Here is a 20,818-nt window from a genome sequence, read left to right as displayed (position 1 = left end):
TCTTTAAATCTTCTCCTTTATAAAACCCTAGCTTCCATCCATCGTCACTCCTCTCTTTTTCTCGATCATCATCATCATCTCCCAACTATGTGAAGCTCTTAATACTGCTCAGACTTGCTAGATCCATCTTCTTCAAACATCACAACTCTGAATCCTCCTCTCAATAATGATGCCGCCATTTTTCAGACCAAGAAGGAAAAATAACAGCTAATGATAAAAGAAATGAATTTCCTCTGATTTTTAGGTTTAATGTAGGAAATGAGGTAGGATATATCCACCCATGTACTACTGGATAAGGGCCAACTGGAATGGCACCCCTCTACATGTACTGTCAGTTCTAGGGAACTGACAAGCTTAATCAATGATTTTGCTCATAACTTTCTCATGCGACGTCGGAACGGGCACATTCTTTCGTCGCGGGCTTCGTCTTTTCGCTCTCACCAAGATGATGAGATGAAATCCAGGATTTAAACGAGTTACACTTCCTTTTGCTCCAATAACTCCATAGTACCTAATAAACTCAAAACCAAACATAAGAGATGTAATTCACAAGGATAATAGCAAAGAAAGCATAAATACTAGATATAAAATTAGGTGTTTTAGACACCTATCAAATTCCTTCACACTTAGATTTTGCTAGTCCTCGAGCAAATCAAACAAAAAAATTCTAAATGATACATACAACTCCATCTCGTGAGGGTTTACTAGAGATATACCCACAAAACCTACTTTTCCAACTTACTAGTTCTCTGTAATGATAACATCCAACGCGCTAAGAAGACATAGAGATTCTTCACACTAGTCATAAGAAGTTGGACACATAAATGAACACAATCTCATCCTTAAAAGTTGAGAGAGTAATAACCATCCCTTATCGAAAGAAATTTGGGTTCGGAGTGATCAAAAGTCTCGACTCTGCCTCACAAGAAAGGGTTTTATGATATTGCTCTCAATAATAAATAGCTTTTTATGGGTCCCACATGTGTCCAAGTAGGAATGAAGAGAGAATCCTACGACACCTTGAATGGTAGGAAGGCAAAACCCTCCGAATTATTTTGAAAACCCACATCTTTTATTCATTTTGAAAACCCTTTTTTTCTGACGATCTATAAGAAAGGAAATCAACCACTTAACGAAGATGGGAATATGCTTACTTACCTCGTTATCCGTTCGACGTGCAGTTGTGAATGGGGGAAAAATGATTTGCTGGTTTTACGGAATTGAAGAGTCGACCGTGTGGAGACTCCTTGAACCGAGCGGAATGTTGAACCTCACACAGATGCAATGCAAGAAGGGAGTGCTTTAAGTTCGAGAGATCAATTTGTAAGACCCCGGCCTAAACCAAGAACAATGGTCGTTCCGGAGTCAATTCGGTCACAAGAGAGGATGGGTTGATCTGTAAGAGGGAAGCTGGGAAATGCGTGAGATCAATGGTGATCTGAGATTGTAGGTGTGTTGTGACTTCAGCGTGAAAATGCTCTGAATGATTGAATCTTGCTCAATTGAGAGTAATTTCTGTGAGTTCATGTAGACGAAAGATTGTTTGTATGAAATTTGATGAGAAATTGCTCGTTTTGGCAAATGTTGTTCGATTGTTCGAAAAACCTCTGTCTTTTCAATCAGGATCCAGGGACATTTTATAATGTCGGAGTTGAAAACACCATGATCTCATGAAGTGTGACATTTTCTGGAATCAGAGAATGAGAAATGGGGAAATCATGTTAAAACCAATTACTCATCGTGCGGAGACTTGGTTAACTTTTCGCCCACTACTTTGCTGACTCTTCCAACTGATTGCACGACTTGCTCACATTCTCATCGTGGGTGAACACACGTGTCGTAGACCGCCAGACCAAAACCCTAGTTAGTATCCTCCCATGTAACACGATTGAAATCTCGTGATTGTGGAGTCAGTTGCTGACTTTATGGGACGATGAGTCCATGTATTGCTGAGTTGAACATGATTAGAAAATGTTTCGAAACTCATGAATTTAATGTGTCTGCTGAGACGAGGTATCATCATAACCTAAGACAAGCAAAACTGTGTTGCTAAATTTTTGAATATTGATAGTTGAACCAATATTCTTTGATTCGAGCAAATATTGCTAGTCTGAGCGAATAATGCTAATTGAGTAAATATTGCCGGTTCGAGCGAATATTGCTAGTTCGAGTAAATATTGTTCTTTTGATGAATTGTTGGTAGCTGGACCAAATCAAATGTTAATTCAAGTTACTGACTGCTGAGTCGAGCACAATAAATATGAATATCAATCATGGAATCAACATAAAATTATCAGAGTGTTCTAATCTGCACAGAATCACGTTTCTGCAGAGCTCTGGATTCAAAACCCTAATTTTACCGGAATGATGATTTATTGCAAATCAACACGGGACCGGCTACATGGGATGACAGGTTCACCATATAACGCCCAAATGCTCGAATGAGCAAAAATACCAAAGTCTCTTGAGGACCAGTTGGTGAAAGAATGATTAAATGTTGATTTAATCATTTACTGAAATAATGCTCGTGTGAGCAACAAATCATAAAACCTGATGTAGAAAATATGAGGGGCCGACCAAGAGGTCATGAGACCGGCTCTTGATGGTCGTGCGACCAGTAGATGGTCGTTTTAGCGAACTTCCAATTGTTTGGAAAGAGTTCGAACCTAATATGAGCAACTGAGCAAATTAGGTTAAAATCATTAAAACATGCGGGACCAGCTGTTTGCAAGCCTCAAGTTCACCCTTGGTCGGTCAAGGGGATGTGCCCGTGTCACCATAGTGTCCGTGCTTCAGTCTTGAGAATTTTGATATTTTCTGATGCACGTTTGAGCAACATTTGGAGAAAATATGAAAAATCCATGGTTTTGCTGAAACTGGGAAAAATACATGAGATGATGAAAATAATAAATAAACAAGGAATCACAAGGTGTGGGACCGGCCACGGCTAGGGCATGGCCGGCCGGCTGACACGCGATCCCACATGCTTTTCCTAGTTTTATGTGATTTTATGTATTTTTCTCTGATTTAAGGGAAATTCCATGAAACTGGAGAGTTTGGCGAAATTAGGGAACTTCCATGAGATGAGAGACATAAATTAAAATATAAAATAGGGAATGGGAGTGTGGGGCCGACAATGGGCGCGGGTCCCAAGGCACTCTTCCCAATTTTATGTAATTTTGATGATTTTAGATAATTTTCATAAAATCAAAGGGATTTGTTGAAAACCAAGATATTTTGTTGAAATCAGGGAGTTTACATGAAATCAGGAAACAAAACACCAAATAATAATAAAATAATAGGCATATTGGACCGGCTAGGGCATGGCCGGCCGGCTAGAGCCCGGTCCCACAAGTTTTTCCTAATTTTTTAATATTTTCCATGATTTTAGATAAAAATACATGAAATTAGGTAATTTTCAGGATTTTAGGGAAAATTCATAAAATCAAGGAATTTTCATAATTTGAGAAGGAATAATAAAATAATGGAGACGTGAGGTGTGGGACCGTCCAGAGCCAAGGCATGGCCGGCTGGTGCTTGGTCCTGTGACACCTTTCCCTAATTTTATTATTTTTTGATAAAATCATGTGATTTAGATAAAAGTACATGAAATTAGGTAATTTTCATGATTTTAGTGAAAATTCATAAAATCAAGGAATTTTCATAATTTGAGAGAAATAACAAAATAATAGAGACGTGAGGTGTGGGACCGGCCACGGCCAAGGCATGGCCGGCTGGTGCTTGGTCCCGCGACACCTTTCCCTAATTTTATTATTTTTTGATAAAATCATGTGATTTAGGTAATATCTTTGGAATAAAGGAAATTTGCTCGAACGAGAGGATTTTCATGAGATCGTGAAAATAGTAAAAATATGGTAAAATATAAAATTGGGCGCGGGACTAGTCACGGCATGACTGGCCGGCTGGTGAGCCTAGTCCCCTGGCGCTTTTGTTTAATATTTTATTATTATTATTTTCCCTTCCTATTTTGCATAGGTTCCTCGTTCGTTCGTATTTTTGAAATGCTAGTTCGTGCATTCAAAATGCTGGTCTGTGCATTATCTGCTAATTACACTTGCACCATTTTTGTCAGGGCTTATTCGATGCTCAGATGCCTGTTCCGTTGAATATTTATTACTAATCTGTGGAGTTCTGCTGGGAAGAACCACAGATTGAAGTAACGAAATATAACGAGGAATCGTAGAATATTGCTGAATATTCAGGCGATTAATTGACGACTCGTAGAATATTGCTGGATATTCAGACGATGGCTCGTAGAATATTGCTGGATATTCAGATGATTTAAGATAATTAATTGTTGGCTCTATACTAGAAGGGCTTCCGGTCTAGGAGCATTAATTATCTGAGGGTTGAGCAATATGAACTTGTTGGAGTGTCATATTCCTCTTGCATAGTCGGGGAAAATCTGGTTACATCCCGAAGACGTTGTCGCTCTATACTAGCAGACATGCTGTCTAGGAGCCGCCCAATCTTTCGATTCTATACAGTATGAGATGTGTCGTGGACTCAGCTGAGAGACTGCACATCTTCATCTTCTCTGAGAGATTTTCTCCATCAGAGGTGGCATGAGATTTCATGCATAGAGACATGAGTCTCGATACTCATCCAATTGTCGGATCCAAAGTAATTACTGAAATTGCTCAGTATTCATGAGATGTGTCGTGGCCTCAGCTGAGAGACTACACATCTACACGTACTCTGAGAGACAGCCTTCTCAGTCAGAGATTTATGACATGATCTTTCGTGCTTTAATGAGAGACATGAGTCCAATACTCATCTGGTTGCCGAATCTGGAGTATAGTTTTACAATTCTATCCTTTGTCGAAAATCCACCATCTACATTAAGTCCGATGCTTAGTGAGGAACAGTCATGTTCCTCAGTCAGCATTGAATGGTGATTTTCCAGGTACAGACAAAAATAAGTAATTGAACTTAGTCATAAGATAAGATGTTACCGGATTTCGACTGAATGAGCAAACCATGGTTTGAGCGGAAACCTCTGTGGCATAATAGAACATCATCCAGTGAACATAAATTGATGTAGAACCGCTGATTCGATGGTGGAACCTTGGTTGGTTTAGGATTCACGGGGCCCAAAAAGGAAATCCTTATGGAATTAGGTTTTGGAAATAAGATTAGGTATAAAAGGAATTAATTCCTCTTTTCTTTTTTATTTCTCCCACAACCGACCACCACCTTCACCTCCCTCTCATCTTGACGCCGATCAAGAGCAGCAGGAGAAAATTCGTCGGTCTTCCACCCGCCGGCGTCGTTAGCTCGTCGTCCGGCCAAATTCCGGCCGGCTCCGACCAGGTACGTGAATTTTTTTTTCTTTCAAAGTTTACTGATTTCATGAGATGTTCATGCTTCCATCATGTTAAAATTATATACATGGGTATATGTTGATGTGAGTTTTGTGGAAAAACCTTTATTTATTAAACGTATGTTCGTTCGATCGTTAGTTTTGAAAACTAATAATAATCCCTGATTTAGAAGGAATTTTTTATATGTATGTGGACTTAGGTCCAATGATAAAACTTAGTGTATGAGCTTTCATGTGAACCAAGATTTTACCTTAATAGATGTGAGCTTTCACAAAACCGAAATAAACCTCGTTTTAGAAAATTATGCTCATTCGAGGAAAATAGATACATGTAATTTTATGTATGTATGTAAATTTATGTCCAGTGATAAAACTTTGTTTATGAGCTTTCATGTGAACTAGTATTTTATCACAAGAGGTGTGAGCTTCCACAAAATAGCATAAACCTTCGTTTTTAATAAAACACTAATACGAAGGAAAATATATTTTTTTATATATGTAGCCGTGACATATTTCACGTGAAACATGATGACGTATATTATTCACATGGGCTTGTTCTTATTAGATAAATTCTGAAAATTTACGTGAACAAATTGCATTAATTGTTGCTTTGTAAAATCAAGACGTGGGTTTTGAGTAACCTTCAAACTAGACAATTTATTTACGATGAAATAGTGTCTTGTTGTAAATTTCATGAGGTCAGTTGTGTGAATGTTCACATTATGAAAATTATGTCTATGATTTTATGAGAAAATCATTTTTTATGAACTAATGAAGTTTTGTTCATTATGCAGATTCCAAGGAACGAACTAATTTTGTGTGCTAACCTCTGCAGAGCAATCACTACTTTAGTGAAATTGAAAAAGATAAGAGTTAAGAGTTACCATTTTTATAGATAGTGGCATTTTCCATTTGCATGATTCCACCACGTTGTCGAATTTGCATTCAGACGACTGAAACATTGTGTGGATTTTCACAGCTGCTTTGCAAGGATGTCTGATTCTCCAACCAACGATGCTTCTAGAGATGAAATGTGCGTAGATGATTATATCTCCACGGAGGAAACGTGTATGGATGAGACTTTCGTTGGTGAAGAAGACGAAACGCCCGGAGTCAAGAATGTCCCAAACATAGATGACACATTCTTTGAGGTTCAAGAGACTGAAAATCGTCTCAAGTCCCCGGTATATCGCCTTCTGATCAATCCCAGGAAGGTTACTCAAAAGAAACTGGTGACTCCTCGTGCTGCTATTCGATTCTGTCTTGAACGAGGACTATTCCAGGCTTCAATGATTGAATTCAAGCTTTCTCGACGTCCTTTAGAGAAGTTTTCTGGATGGTCTAGACACATGTTGGGATTTCCTCGTGTTAGAGCTATGTTGGACAGGGCACAAATTACCAGGGTCGTTCAAACATCTGGAGATTTGTACATCTTTCATGACGCACGAGGCATTGTAGCTCTTCTTGCTCGCTGGTGTATCCCAACTCATACGTTTATATGCAGCTGGGGAGAGTTCACTATTACCTTGGAAGATGTATTTGCTTTGTTGCATCTTCCAATTACAGGTAACTTTCCTGAAGAACTTTGGACGGCGGAAGAGAAAACAGTTTCCAAAACTTTAATAGCTGAGATGGAGAGAATCAACAAGGTTTTCGGTAAAGGTTGTTACGCTCATTGGTTGACACATTGGTGGCTTCGAGACGCCCCTCTTGATGAACCCGACGGTATGTTGTCTATTGCTGCTTTCTTTTGCTTATGGCTGTCCAGAGATGTGTTTGAAGATGTTGGTACCTTGTTGAAGACGTTTGTAATTCCTTTCGTTATTAAACTGGCTGAAGGTGAACAACTTCCGCTCGGTAGCTTATTCTTGGGTTCTTTATATTCTAACCTGGACTCTTTAGTCGTAGACTCCAGTGTTTCGAACGGCTTCATGAAGATTGAATGCTATGCCAATACGATATTCCTCCAAGCTCTGATGTGGGAGCGTTTCGGAAACTATGTACCCATTCCCCGTAGTGTCTTACAAAGTCTGAACTCTGCTGATGCTCGACGTATCTTCCATGAGAAAGACAACGCTAGGATTATGCGCTGGTCTACGAAGAAAATTCAGTCCAAGACACGCTTCATTGACGTATTAGATGACGAGTCTGAGTTCAACTTCCGTCCTTGGGTGGTGGTTCATCCTCACGTTTCTCAATTGAAGATTTTAAATGCTGGAGAAAGTAAGTATTTGAAATACGGTGCTGATATAAGGTGATGGCGAAAGATCTTTCATGATGAGTTGTACTCCCGACCACATAATATCAGCAGCGTACGGATATTTTTTGGTGGAGGAGTATAATATTTACAGAACCGCCCGTCAGATGGGTATGGACCAATGTGTTCCAACCTTCAAAAGGAGAAGACCATTAGTGGAACAACTTAAGACTTGTTTAGATCACATACATGATGAAGGGAGCTCCTATTGGTTCCCTTGTATTGATCGAACCACGTACGTGACTCCAGGTTACATGGAATTCTGGGATCAGCAGCTTGAGCGTCTTATGTGACGGCCTCCTAACCTTTAGTGAAGGATCCCCCTTCTTCTGAGATGAGTGCCTCTCGTCCCAGACTAAGGAATATTTCTGGTGGTGACAAACGAAAGACATCTCCAGGAGGTTCACCGGTATGTATTGTTTTGCATATTCCTCATACAACTCGTATAATCGTCTTTAATTACTACATCAATTTCTTTTGCAGGAGGGTCGTGTTGTGAGACCTCGAATTGAAGTGAATTTCTCAGAGACGGAGGCAATTTCCCACGGTGGAGAAGGCAGGAGCAAGAATTGCAAGTTGTTGCCCAACACCATAAAGCCCCCAATCGCCTTTTTGGTGAGTTGATGGTATTTTTTCGCTGTGACTTCTTCCATCCGCATTATCAGGATCTCAAAACCAATATTTTTTATTTGGTTACAGGACTTTGCTCCGTCTAGTATTGACGGTCTTCGATTCTCTGCTGCTGGGCAGACGACTTCTGATTTGAGCGTTGAAGAAGAAGTCGCTGTGAGTAATTTCCTTTACCATCGGACATAAAGTTTCATGTGAAGATGCTAATTACTTGATAATATGTCCAGGAGGATGTCATCATGGAGGAGGAAAGTGCTGATGTTCGACCTTCCTCTGAGAATATAGATGAAGGCACTTCCAAAGATTCGGAGCCAAATAGAAGTAATGAGCCCCTTGTCGTTAATACGGACAATCATAATTCCTTGAGTACTTCGGAGATCCCCAAAGTGAGTATATACCCTGCATCCTCTTCATAGAAGTATGGAGGTGCTGATTTGTGAATGAATGAATGAGAATCCATGTGTATATACGAAAAACTTGGTCGAACTTCGTCGTCAGAAAATTCAGAACCCAGTTTTTTACCAAAAACGCCGTAAAATCTTCATCTGGAGTCGTATTTTCATGATATGCATATGCATATTCAATCCCGGAAAATTTCCAAGCTTTAGGAAAGAATCTTTTTAAGTTTTGAGCACGTTTAGGGCCTGAAAAAGACGAAATAGTAAACTTCCAGGAGACTTTCAGAACTTTTTCAGATTGTATGTTGCATGATGTTTTGATCACACCTCTTAGTTCGTTCGCCCAATTTCCATGAAATTTTGACATGTTGTAGAGGACTTCCATACGAAGAGAATGGTATATAACCCAACTCTAGAATTCACACCAATTGCTCTCAGTTCGTCATTGAACACAGGGCAGCGTAAAATTTCTTCAGCTGAGTTTCTTTGAAAACGTGTTTCATGACTTTGATGCTACTTGTACACATCTTAGATGTATCATAAGGAACTTAGATGATGTTAGTTCACTTACTATCTTAATTTTACGATTGTATTGGATTTCTCCTCTTGAATAATTCTAATCCCATGTAATCTTCGCATTAGGTGCCTAACAACGAAGTTGGGAATCATGAATCTAGTAATGATGGTTTGGGAAATACAGGAGTTGTTGATGACAATACTTCCATATCCGTGCCTCAAGATGATGAATTTCTGGTCGTTGATGCCGTAGAGGTAGAAGAAACTCCAATTGTGCCTCATACGGTGGAACACGAACCTGAAATAGCAGAAGTTACTTCCTCTGAAATCGTCTTTATGATTATCAATGCTGCTCCAGTAGCTGAGAACCAGATGATAGTGCACGAGTATCCTACTGCGTGGATTTCCTTTGATCCTCAATTTGGTGAGTTACTCCCATATCACCAGCTTGTTAGAGGATTTAGCGTTCCCATCGGATATGCTGCTATGTACAAGGAACTGCGGGAAATGTATGGACACATTGTTGTTACTCAGGATCCAGGACGCAGTTATTTCTTGACGAGACAAGTAGAATTCATCTTGCATGTTATAAATGATATCCGGATTATATCCAGAAATGATGTTACCCAAGACGTACTCTTTGATTGGGAGTACAACTTGAAGAATGCTGAAGATCTTGGCTTCAATCTGAAGTGGCTCTGTCAAAGACTTGAAGTTATCAGGAAAGCAGTAAAGGGTGATGTTCCCTTCCCTACCAGTGATGCCGTGTTGAAGAAGATGAATGAAGTTGCCGAACTAACCAGGAAGCTGGAGGTGGAAAAGGCAGCCTTGAAAGTTTTGGAGGAGGCGGAAGAGCAGAAATCTTTCTTTGATAGCTTTTTTTAGTCTCATTTCCATAATATCAAGAACATTGAACTCTGTGAGAGATGTGAGATTTTATTTGGGTTTTGATATTAGCTGGTTTTGGATTGCTAGATGGTTAAGGATTTTCTTTTGATTGACATTTTCCTTTAAGCGAAGTGAACTGAATTTTTGATAAATTGCTGAATTCAAATACTGATTGCAAGTATTGCAAATGTTTTGTAGGAAATGAAAGAAAATCCTAAATGCCAAATCCAGACATCATGAGTGCTCAAACGCTCAGTACCTCAAATACCCAATAATTTCAGACAAACGCTTTAAGCCAATTCTCGTGAATTACTGGCAGGGTTCTGCCATCCGTGTTGACCAATTTGTAATATCCTCCAGTTATGGGTTTAGAAACCATAAATGGTCCTTCCCAATTGGAGCTCCTTGCGGAGTGGAGATCTCGTTTAGCCGCCTTGAGAACCAAATTCCCTTCCTCGAATTTGTTCGTCTTAGTAGTTCGCTCCTTGAATATCTTTTGTTGATTCCATGGTTGTCGCACTATGGGCACTCATGTAGAGGAGAGTACCCAGCATACTGTCTGTCGTGCTTAGCCAGGTCTTCAGCAATAAACCTCTTGATAGAATGACTGACTTGGAGAAGCTCTGAACCCAACCATTGGGTATAATACTGGCGGGGTGAAGTTGTCCATTCATAACTTTTGGTAATTGCTAAACCGTTTGTAGGGAGGAGTCCTTGAATCAAAGCATCATATTTGAACATTGGTAATATTGGAGCATGAAGAGGAATAAGACTTGCCTGAGCTCGAAACCTCTTGACAAAGGTATGTGGATTTTCCCCAGGTTCTTGCGTAAGTCCCATCAAGGTTTTTACTTCCTCCAGATGCTCAAACGGTGAGGCTTCCTCTACTTTTTCTTCTGACTTGGAGTCTTTGTCGGCGACAGAGTGTGTTGAAAGCTTTGAAGTTACTCTTCCAGCATGAATCCAAATTCTTCCAAGGATCATGTCATATCCAGGATCTTCTCGAATTATGTAAAACTTGGTCTCAGTGCAGACCAAATTCTCCGTGACTTTGAGAATGATGAAGCCGTATGCATCTCTGGAGATTCCTTCGTGGTCTATGATTGCATTGGGAGCATGAGTAGCCTCTTGTCGAGTAATGCCAGCAGCTCTGAGAGTTTTCAAAGGGATGATGTTGACGGCGGCGCCGACATCAACAAATGCTCTTTTGAATTCATTTCCTTTAATATGCACGGTGGTGAGCAGTCCCCAGTCATACATTTCTTTGTCGGTGGCTGATGGTTCAGGAGGTACTTCTGGAATCAGTAGGCGTTTCCCAGACACTATGTGGTTCAAAGCTGTGAACATGTTTCCTCTTTGTGCTTTTGATAGATAGAGCAATTTACAAACATGCTCTATCAATGACTGAACTGCTTCCTTGACTGGTGCTTCAGAAATAGAGAAAGTCCTGACAGGAAGAGGATCTCTGTGTACTCCTTCGGCTCCAAGGTTAAGTTCTCCTGACTCAACCTTTTCTCTGAATATACGTTTCAAAACTTTGCAGCTACTTGTGGGGTGATTGACGAACCTGTGGAATCGGAAGTAACGAGGATTTTCCATGTCTTCCTCAGTTGGCTCTCTCCTGACGTATGGAAATTTGATTGCACCATCTTGGATCCAGGCATCTAATAGTTCGAGCACTTCTCCAATGGGGAGAGGAAAATCAGGTGCATCATCAGGAGTATCTGTGCGTTGTCCAGGATCCTGTGTCTCTGGTTTGTCATTCTTTTGCGTCTTTGGAGGAGCTGCAGTATACTTGTTCGGGGATTCATACTTGCGCTTGCTCCCTTCTGCAACAGCGTTTGTTGAGGACTGCAGGTTGAACTGCTTATTGATCAGGCGTATGCTTCCTCGAGTGTCATGTGATTCCTCAGTCTTTGTGGACTTTGCTCTTTCTAACAAAGCAGGTGCAGTGGTTGCTGATATCTACGCGGCTTCGTGAAGTTCTGAGAAAGTCTGGAATCGAAGATTCTCCAGTAGAGATCTGTAGACCGGGAGCATGTCGTTGATACACAAATATACCAGCTGCTGCTCTGTGACATTTGGGTCATGACAGTCCAGGGCCTGGACTCTTAATCTTTTCACGTAATCATTGGGATTCTCACTGACCCTGTAGAACATTCTTCCAAGATCAGAGAGAGTGACTTGCTCTGAAACGAAAAAGTACTTTATGTAGAAGGCGTTGATCATTTCTCCCTAATTGTTGATAGTCCCCGGTGCGATGTTGTTGTGCCAGGTGTATGCTCTGCTTTCAAGGATTTTGAAAACTCCTTGAGGCGAACAACATGGTTATGTTCATGCTCTCCCAAGGCTTCGAGGAAACAGAGACATGTTCTCGAGCATTGCCAGTTCCGTCATACAGAGTGAAAGTTGGAGAAATGTAACCTTTTGGAAGGGGAATCCTCTGCGTAGCGGCAGGATAAGTAGGTTGGTGACGATGGACATGTGATGTCTTGTATTTTCCACGGTTCTCCAGAAGGCGCTCCACGTCTTCCCGAGTAATGAAATTTGATGGTTCCTTTGCTGACGAATCTGCAGCTTTGCCAGTTTCATCATCATCCACTGTATAAATTGGGATTACTTCAGGATCAGCAACCTCTGAGGATTTCTCCTTCTCTTTTCCCTTTTCTTGAGTCTTCTCTGTCATCTTATTAGTAAGAGTTTTCAGATAATTACACAACTCCTTCTGTGTAGCAGCCATGTCAGTCTGATTCGTTGCGAGAATCTCCTGCACTTTGATAAGATCAGCAATGGTAGGTGGTGGATTTCCTCTGACTTCTTCAGGGTGTCGACCGAACAGGGGATGACCTTCAGCGTGAGGAGGAGTAATGTCACCACCGTCAGTGTTGGAGTCCGGAATCGTTTCCGGGATATTCTGATTGTCATTGTTGTTGTTGCTAGTACTACCGTCGTTTGTGTTGGAACCTGTGACTAACCCAGACCTAAGACCAGCCATCTTGTGAAATCGTGAGATTGCAACCGAGAGATTAACCTACCACTGTGGTCGCCAATCTGTGAGTGGAGAAAAATAATTTGCTGGTTTTACGGAATTGAAGAGTCGACCGTGTGGAGACTCCTTGAATCGAGCGGAATGTTGAACCTCACAAAGATGCACTGCAGGAAGGGAGTGCTTTAAGTTCGAGAGATCAATCTGTAAGACCCCGGCCTAAACCATGAAAAATGGCCTTTCCGGAGTCAATTCGGTCACAAGAGAGGATGGGTTGATCTGTAGGAGGGAAGCTGAGAAATGCGTGAGATCAATGGTGATCTGAGATTGTAGGTGTGTTGTGAATTGGTGGGCCCGGAGAAAGTGTATAAATTAAGCGCAATGAAAACGGGGGCCTACAGTAATACCGCAAGTGCACGGTCGTCAGTTGTAGCTCGTGCAAGTACGGGTCGATCCACAGAGATCGGGTGTGTTTGGAGGTGTTTTAGCTAATTGGGTTCCTAAATTGCTATTGGGCTATGAAGCCTTTTGGCTTAAATTGGGCTTTGAGTGCTAATGGGTTTGTTCACAATAAAATGAACTGAGCTTGGGCTCAGTTGGTCTTTGAAGTGTAATTGGGCTTTGGCCTTTGATTGAGCTTTGGGCTCAATTTCACCCTAACAGTGAAATGGTCTTTCACAGTAATTGGGCTTTGGGCTTCTGGAATGAAATGTATTGGGCTTGGCTATTGAACTAGGCCTTTGGGTTAAACAACTGGGCTTTGGTTAAGCCTGAATTGGATTGGGCTCAGCTTGATGGGCCTTTGCTTGGCTGCAGGAAGCAGCAGCAACAACAGCAGCAGCAGCACAAGTGCTGCACAGCAGCAGCAACAGCTTGACAGAGGAAGAGAGCAATGCAGCAGTAGTGCTGCAGCAGACAACAGCAACAGCAGCAGCAGAAGGGCAGCTGCAGCAACTGCAAGGGAAGGAAAGGCAATGCAGAACAAGTGCTGCACAGCAGCTGCAGGGCAGTGGAATAAGAGAAGCAAAGCAACAGAAAATTCAGTGGCAGTGAGCCAAAGGCAATGAAGTTAAGAGGCAAAGAAACAAAGAAAATTCAAGAACAATTTAATCAAAACATGGAAAAGAAATTGTGGATGGGAAGTGCAAGGAGATGGATGAGAATTCCCTTTACCTAGCCAGTTCACCTAGGTTAAGTTTTTGTCAAATGTCTAGTTAACCAACCTTACAGCCTTAGCTAACCCCTAGTATTGGCTGTCTGTTTAAGGCACAACCAATCACAGACTAACTAGGCAGTGGCTTACTAACTAATGTAGCTGATTAATTCCTTAGAGCCACCACTGACCCCTAGCATTAGTGGTCTTCTTACAGCACCACTAATCACAAATCAGTTGGGCTTTTAGGAGTCTAACTAGCCTAAGCTATTTTAAGCTCAGCAAAAACCATCCTAATAGCTAACCATCATGGTTCAGTTGTTTTCTCACCCTAGTGGGGAATTAGAACATGTTGCAGTTAAGAGTCCTCATGGTTGACAAGCATTAAGACTCAGAATAAGAACATGTGAGTTCAACAGGGGACTTACAGGATCATGTGTAGAAACAAAACACACAAACTAGTTAACACAAACATAACATGGATAATACAATCACACACAGAACACAAACAGGAGACAACATAACATAACAATTAACATTAACAGGACATGAACTGAAATTGAGCTTGTAAATTAAAAATTAACAGAACTTGAAAGTTCTGGATGCAGGCTAATCCAAACATGGTTTTTACAACACACCCACACTACATATTTATAGTCCACAAAACACATTTCCCTAAATTACAAAATTAGGGTTCTTCCCCAAAAATCAGTTGAATTAGGTTTACCTAATTTCTTTGAAATTGATCCTTGAAATCGTCGACCCATGCTTTGTAATTGCTTCCTGACCTCTTCTCATGCGCCAATTGCAACTCTAGGTTACCTAATTTATCAGTTTTTCACGCCTAGGGTTTCAGGCAGAGAAGCGTGAAAAAATGAGAAAATAGGGAACTAGAGGGCTAGGGGGGAGATGGGTTTTGGTTGTTGGGTGATAGGGTGATGATGGTGGAGGTGTGGTGGTGGCAGTGAGGGTGAAGAAGGTTGGTGGCGGAGCTGGTGGAGTTTCTGCAGAGGTAGGTGATGGAGGAGAGGGTCGACTGTTTGGGAGAAGGGGGTGTTTGGGTAGGTGGTATAGGTTCGGTTGCTAGGGTGTGAGGCGGATTCACCGAGTCTTGATGTTCTGTGACTCTGAGCTGCGAGATGCGAAGATGGTAGGTAGATCGGACGGTGATGCGGAGGCAAGCGAGGAGCGACCGTCGGATGAAGGGATACAACGAAACGAACGGTGCTAGATTAGGTTCGGTGCTGTAGTGTAAGGTGGGGATATCAAACATTGATGCACAGCAAGGGAGCGACCGTTGGATTCAACTACCATCTAATCTAAAGGCTTGGAATTTCAGCGCTGTGGTGCTTTGCAGAGACTTCAGATTTTGATGATCTATGAAGGAGCGACCGTTGGATGCTTCTGAGAACTGATCTGATGGCTGAGAATGGAGGCGCTTTTGTGTGTAGAAAATGAGGTTGTGCGCACCATTCTTCGCGGCTTCCTTGCGTGATTTCTCCCGGCTTTTCACTACTTTTCTGCTCTTTCCGCTCCGCAATTCATCCGACTTTATTTATTACCTAAAAATGCAAATTATTAATAAAAATATTTATTCTTGAAAACAATGAAAATACAGAATATGGGATAAAATGTAGAATTAATGCATAAAAGATGAGTTAAATGCCAACAAAAAGGGATAAATATATACAATATTTGGCACTCATCAAATACCCCCAAACCTGAATTTTACTTGTCCTCAAGTAAAACAAAACTAAGGAAATCCTAACTATACCACTGTCGCTGGTCTCTCGAATGCATTTAGCGTATGCACTAAGCCTTTTAAACCACTAAGTGTCCCTAGTGGACGAGTTGAAGTCTCGTGAAGGTTTACCAGAGGTGTGCCTACAAAACCTAAGGACAAAATATAAGCTCAGATTCCATCAAACGTGACATGTGCAAAACAGTTTAAGCTCACAGCAAAATGGAGATGTCAATCTAGCTATCGAAGGCACAATCCTAGCACTGATAACAAATAAGGACATGTGATAAGAGTGTAAAGTGTATCTACACATGTGTAAAGAAAGATCTGAAGTCATGACTACTAATCACCAAGAGATAGTTTCTCAGGCTAAGAACTGAGGTCGAAATCTAGCTAGCTGTCCGGACTTTACGAGAATTGTGAATGAGTTGGAGGTATTTCACAATTACTCGCGTTGTACATCAATGGCATACACCCTCCTTGCTTATTACAACAAAATGACTCTTTACATGACTCTTATTTACATTGACATTCTCTTTTTATTTTGGAACAAGAGATGATGGAATTGATAAATACTTGATTTTTTTTTTTTTTTTGTATTTTTTTCTGATATTTTTTTTTCTTTTTTTTTTTTTTTTTTTTTTATTTTTTTTTTTTTTTTTTTTTAGAACAAGGAACACTTTTGATACATACAAAAGAAACAAAAGATTACATGACACTTTGCAAGAGGTAGCCCTTTTTGATGCACCCAGTTAAATTCGATGGTTGTCTTTCTTAATGTAACCTCCACCTTCTATCCCAACCAACCAAAGAACAAGCTAGTCAAGTTTCGTTCAGTATTCTAAAGTGATTGGCAATCGTAACTTCCTATCAAACACCTTGAAGATCGAGGCCATACATGTATTGGTAGATCGTGCGCGTGCAAATTTCTTATCACTATGTGAATTGTGCTAGAATCAGGGTGCCTAAATATCTAGACTAAGACTCCTAATAATACATATTTGCACAAGAGTCAACATTTCAAGGTAAATGAGCTCCATTTTTTATGATTTTTCATTTTTTAATTTTTTTAATTTTTTTTTTCAATTTTTTTTTTTTTTTGGAATTTTTCAATTTTTTCAAAAAGAAGAAGGAGTTCGTTTTTAATTATGGCAAATTATCATGGTATCTACTCTATACCCCCAAACCTAAACTAAACATTGTCCTCAATGTTTCAAAATATGGAAAGAATTAAAATGCAACATATGGAAAGGGACATGCTGAGTAGAGTAAAAGGAGAGAGAATACCCGATTTCGGCGAAAGCAGAATTAAAACTCCGTTTATTCAAGGCAAAAATCCAACATATTTCAGCCGAGATCATATTGGATTAGCAAAATATATACAAAAGGAACAAAAGGGTTTTTAAGAATTTTAACTACTGGATTATATACAAAAAATTCACCATACACTAACAATCTAAAGAGTTGAGGATCAACCCAAAAGACAAAGTGTAGACATTTCAACAGCTTCACACATATAACAGGAAAGAAACGCAAGTGAAACTGTGAAACAAAATGAGCTACCCCCAAACCTGGATTTTACAGAAGATATAATTTTGAAAACAAAATCGCGCAGTTTCGGGGGTTCATCATGCAAAAGGTCTAGCTCGAAATGAACTGTGCTAGGGACGGGCAAACATGCTAATTCCAACTGTGGTTCCTCAGATGTATTATACTTAGAAGCAAAATAGTCCAAGAGGACTTGGGAAGCACACAGTTCCAAACCTAGGTTGGGAATTTTCAGAAAAATTGGTTTTACAATGTTGGTACAAACCAAATCTAGGTTGGGTGGAAGGCCAACAGATTGTGACTCGTGTAGGAGGATAGGCACATCATTACTAATCACATCAACATCTCCTAAGTCTTCTACAAGTGTCACAACATGCTCACAATCATCAAACAGTTTAGCAAGTTCACACTCAGAATCATCAACATCATCAATAAATTCATTCTCATGCATTGGCAAATCAGGAGAAATATCACAATGTGACCTAGGTAGAGAATCAGACACATCAAATATATTTTCATGCATATTAGTGTCTACAGAAGATTCAACTATTCCTATGTCATGTTCATCTTCACAGAATAATTGTACGAATCCCATGTCAATATCAAAATCATATGAATTACAATGAGTATTAAAAAAACAACATTCATGAAGGTCGAGGGCGAGAAGCCATATGTTTTTGAACCAACAGGTTCCACAATTTTCATGTTCTTCTAACATATCATCATAATCATCATAATCATCATTGGTAGCATGCATATTGGTCCTCATTAAACAGTGGTGGTGTCGTTAGTCAATTCATGTTCCTCTAAATTAGGTTCATATTCAACATCATTTACATGAATGGGACTAGACACTTCATTAGGGACAACATACATTTCCTCATGAATTTCCTCCTTTTGTAGGTGAAGCAAAATCTGATCTAAATATGCCTGAATTCGTGATGATATCTATCGAAGTTTTGCTCACTAAGTCTTAAGCTTCTGTGGTGGAGTCTAAATTCATGGGAGTACAAAATTCTTCATGTTCAAATTGTGGTGAATGGTACATGTATGCATGGTCATTAGGGTCTACAAAATATTGATCGCAACCCTCAAAGGATTGATTATGGTCCCAATGACTACCATTCTCACAATTCATGGGCATTTCATACATTGGATTTTCTCTTGATGGCCTAAAATTATGCAAAATATGACAATGCTCAACAGGGTGGTCTAAACTACCACATGCGGGACATGCATAGATTTCAGGTTGCCTAAGAAAATTAGATGTGACAGATTCCTCATGTGATTGCATTTCTAAAGCTGCGATTCGAGCTTCTAATTGATCCATCAGAGATGATTGTGTGAGTGAGGCACTAGCAAAATGTTCATTTTCACGTTGCGATAAATGATGCATGTATGAATAGTCATTAGGGTTCATGTATTGCGGCTCGGGACTTTGAAAATGTCCATAATAATTCCTATAACTATTGACATCATGGTCTGTGGGAGGTTCATAACGTGAAGTTTGTCCATACGCAAGTTCTCTAAGGGATTCGTTGTATTCCCCAACAGTAGAAAAAGATCTATACATGATTGGGCTCTAAGCTCAAAATTTGGTTTTTAAGGGATTGGACTTTTTGGAAAAATTTGGTTTTGTTGGGAAAAATTTGGTTTTGGCGGGAGACATTTGGTTTTAATGGGAAAAAGAAAAATTTTGGTTTTTAATGTGGGAGCAGAATAAAATTTGGTTTTTAAAATCTGGGAGCAAGTAATTTTTTTTTTTTTTTTTTTTTTTTTAAATAATAAAAAGAAGAAAATAAAAATTTGGTTTTTGAAATGGGAGCAAGCCCACTGTGCAAGCCTCTAATGAAATGAAGGCTGCGGCCTACGAAAATCCAAGTTTTAATTTTTGAAAGTTTAATTTGGCCCAGTTGGTTAAGGCCCGACGTTTGTTTTAAAACTTTGGTTTCGAGGTCCACTTACAAGTCCACAACCAGTTATAAGCTCAGCTGGGTTTAAACCCAGAGTCCAAAATACAAGTCCAATGGAAGAATTTAAACAAGCCCACACAAAAAATACAAGCCCCCAAATTAAACAAAAAGCCCACAAATAATTATTACAAACCCAACAGAAAATAAGAGAAGCCCAAAAATTGGCTTTAATATTACATGCCCACAATTAAAAATTGGAAGCCCACAATTCGGGTTCTCTTAAATGGGTTACCTTTTAAGCACAGCCCAGCTGCTCTGATATTGTTGCAAAAACCCAGTTGGGTTTTGGTTCTTTTCCTTGGTGGCGTCCCAGCAGAGGAAAAACAGGTTCAGAACAGCAGGTCCAACAGCAAATGAAGTGAAGCAGATGCAGATGCAAATGCTATGCAGTGAAATGCAAAAATAGCTAAGAAAAACACAGATAAAACACAGCACCAATCCCCGGCAGCGGCGCCAAAAACTTGGTGGGCCCGGAGATGTGTATAATTGAAGCGATAAAAACGGGGGCCTACAGTAATACCGCAAGTGCACGGTCGTCAGTTGTAGCTCGTGCAAGTACGGGTCGATCCACAGAGATCGGGTGTGTTTTGGAAGTGTTTTAGCTAATTGGGTTCCTAAATTGCTATTGGGCTATGAAGCCTTTTGGCTTAAATTGGGCTTTGAGTGCTAATGGGTTTGTTCACAATAAAATGAACTGAGCTTGGGCTCAGTTGGTCTTTGAAGTGTAATTGGGCTTTGGCCTTTGATTGAGCTTTGGGCTCAATTTCACCCTAACAGTGAAATGGTCTTTCACAGTAATTGGGCTTTGGGCTTCTGGAATGAAATGTATTGGGCTTGGCTATTGAACTAGGCCTTTGGGTTAAACAACTGGGCTTTGGTTAAGCCTGAATTGGATTGGGCTCAGCTTGATGGGCCTTTGCTTGGCTGCAGGAAGCAGCAGCAACAACAGCAGCAGCAGCACAAGTGCTGCACAGCAGCAGCAACAGCTTGACAGAGGAAGAGAGCAATGCAGCAGTAGTGCTGCAGCAGACAACAGCAACAGCAGCAGCAGAAGGGCAGCTGCAGCAACTGCAAGGGAAGGAAAGGCAATGCAGAACAAGTGCTGCACAGCAGCTGCAGGGCAGTGGAATAAGAGAAGCAAAGCAACAGAAAATTCAGTGGCAGTGAGCCAAAGGCAATGAAGTTAAGAGGCAAAGAAACAAAGAAAATTCAAGAACAATTTAATCAAAACATGGAAAAGAAATTGTGGATGGGAAGTGCAAGGAGATGGATGAGAATTCCCTTTACCTAGCCAGTTCACCTAGGTTAAGTTTTTGTCAAATGTCTAGTTAACCAACCTTACAGCCTTAGCTAACCCCTAGTATTGGCTGTCTGTTTAAGGCAC

Source organism: Papaver somniferum, chromosome 9, assembly GCF_003573695.1.
Source record: "Papaver somniferum cultivar HN1 chromosome 9, ASM357369v1, whole genome shotgun sequence".
In the NCBI taxonomy this organism is placed as follows: domain Eukaryota; kingdom Viridiplantae; phylum Streptophyta; class Magnoliopsida; order Ranunculales; family Papaveraceae; genus Papaver; species Papaver somniferum.
The sequence above is the reverse complement of the archived record's forward strand: the minus strand, read 5'-3'. Positions refer to the sequence as shown.